At 40.5% G+C, this 2,624-nt stretch overlaps 1 pseudogene across 1 annotated transcript; it reads left to right on the top strand.

The window, feature by feature from the left end:
- The first annotated feature begins 349 nt into the window (after positions 1 to 349).
- On the top strand, positions 350 to 1,646 carry LOC306658177 (heterogeneous nuclear ribonucleoprotein A1-like; annotated as a pseudogene). The gene has a single exon. The product of its transcript is annotated as a heterogeneous nuclear ribonucleoprotein A1-like (transcript).
- The last annotated feature ends 978 nt before the right edge of the window (positions 1,647 to 2,624 follow it).

Below are 2,624 nucleotides of genomic sequence, written 5' to 3'. Positions count from 1 at the left end.
GGCTGTAGAAATAATAGATTAAACATCCCTGCAGTTTGAAAACTTGGAATCTTATGTCTGAAAGAGTTAGTTTATAAGAAAGAATGTAGGGATCTGAGAAGGGAATGATTGAAAGTGAATGCATGAAATAGTCATAGAGGAAGGCAGGTTGTAGGGTATGTTCAATGGGTAATTGACTATAAGTGTGAAGACAAGAAGAAGAACATGGGAAGAAAGAAGTTCAAGGAAACATGAGGACAGGGTGTTGGTGTAATCCTTATTATGAACACAGAAATCATCATAGATTAAGAGTAATGTTGGAGAATGTGGTATAAGACAGGAGTTTAGGGATACGTTGGTTAACTTACTCCTTTCTGCCCGTGGATGCCGCCGAGAAAGCATTGTTGAAGTCTCTGTTCCTGCTGCCCTCATGTCTAAATCAGAGTCCCCTAAAGAGCCCGAACAGCTGCGGATGCTATTCATCGGAGGGCTGAGCTTTGAAACAACTGATGAGAGTCTGAGAAGCCATTTTGAGCAATGGGGACACTCACGGACTGTGTGGTAATGAGAGACCCAAACACCTAGCGCTCCAGGGGCTTTGGGTTTGTCACTTATGCCACTGTGGAGGAAGTGGATGCAGCCATGAATGCAAGACCTCACAAGGTGGACGGAAGAGTTGTGGAACCAAAGAGAGCTGTCTCAAGAGAAGATTCTCAGAGACCAGGGGCCCACTTAATTGTGAAAAAGATCTTTGTTGGTGGCATTAAAGAAGACACTGAAGAACATCACCTAAGAGATTATTTTGAACAGTATGGGAAAATCGAAGTTATTGAAATCATGACTGACAGAGGCAATGGAAAGAAGAGGGGCTTTGCTTTCGTAACTTTTGATGACCATGACTCTGTGGATAAGATTGTCATTCAGAAATACCATACTGTGAATGGCCACAACTGTGAAGTGAGGAAAGCCCTGTCAAAGCAAGAGATGGCTAGGGCTTCATCTAGTCAAAGAGGTCGAAGTGGTTCTGGAAACTCTGGTGGTGGTCGCGGAGGTGGTTTTGGTGGAAATGATAATTTTGGTCATGGAGGAAACTTCAGTGGTCGTGGTGGCTTTGGTGGCAGCCGTGGTGGTGGTGGACATGGTGGCAGCGGGGATGGCTACAATGGATTTGGTAATGATGGAAGCAATTTCGGAGGTGGTGGAAGCTACAATGATTTTGGCAATTACAACAATAAGTCATCAAATTTTGGACCCATGAAGGGTAGGAACTTTGGGGGCAGAAGCTCTGGACCTTATGGTGGTGGAGGCCAATACTTTGCTAAACCACGAAACCAAGGTGGCTATGGCGGTTCCAGCAGTAGCAGTAGCTATGGCAGTGGCAGAAGGTTTTAATATTGCCAGGAAACAAAGCTTAGCAGGAGAGGAGAGCCAGAGAAGTGACAGGGAAGCTACAGGTTACAACATATTTGTGAACTCAGCCAAGCACAGTGGTGGCAGGGCCTAGCTGCTACAAAGAAGACATGGTTTAGACAATACTCATGTGTATGGGCAAAAAAAACCTCGAGGACTGTATATGTGAGTAATTGTATAACAGGTTATTTTAGTTTCTGTTCTGTGGAAAGTGTAATTCATTCCAACAAAGGGTTTTAATGTAGACTTTTTTTTTTTTGCACCCATGCTGTTGATTGCTAAATGTAATAGTCTGATCATGATGCTGAATAAATGTCTTTAAGAAAAAAAAAAAAAAAAGACAGGAGTTTAAACTAAGAATGAGAGAGATGACCTGGGTATGGGTAGATAACTAAAAAAGATGAGCAAAGATTCTGAGAATTGATCGAATTGAGAATTGATTGAATTATTTGGTTAATGAATGTTGTTATAATGCCAAATTGCTTTCTAGAATGTTGAAAAAATATTAGCATGCTTTTTTTCTTTCCTAAATACAAATCAGATTAAAATACCAGATATTTAAGAAATGTTTAATTGCAGGACTCTCATGTAAGTAGTAGTTGAACTAAACACTGCCTTTTGAGATATCAAACTGGGCACAGAGGTGCACATATTTAATCCCTGCTACAGGAGGTGGAGGCATGAAGATCACAATATCAAGGCCAGTGTGGGCAACTTAGTGACACTGTGTCTCAAATTAAAATAAAAAAGCTGGACTCAGTGGTAGAGCACTAGCCTAGTATGCGTGAGACCCTGGATCATGATGAAGAACAAGAAGGAGGAAAAGGAGGAGGAAGGGCAGGGGTAGACCAGAAGGAGAAGGGAAAGAAGTAGCAGAAGGAGGAGGAGAAAGAGAAAAAATGAGAAGGAGGAAGAGGGAGGAGAATAAAAAAATAGGTAAATTAGGTTCAGATTCATCATTTCAGAAAAATAATGTTAATTTTGGTCATTTCAATCCAATCAAATTCACATTGTTATAAGAATTGAAGTGTTGCATCGAAAGTAATTAACCTTTGGGTTGATCGTTTCCTTGTAATTCTTAATCTAAAGCATCTTGGATAGTATGGCAAACTGAATAATGCCTTCCCAAAAGTATCCATTCCCTAATTTTATTGATTTTGTCCCAGTGAAACCTATTTCAGATTCCTCATCTTCAAATTGAAAAAAAAAAAAAAAAATGTGGGTTGTTTTAAGCC

The sequence above is a fragment of the Sciurus vulgaris genome (assembly GCF_902686455.1).
Source record: "Sciurus vulgaris genome assembly, chromosome: 1".
NCBI lineage: Eukaryota > Metazoa > Chordata > Mammalia > Rodentia > Sciuridae > Sciurus > Sciurus vulgaris.
This window is presented reverse-complemented; position numbering and strand designations above follow the sequence as displayed.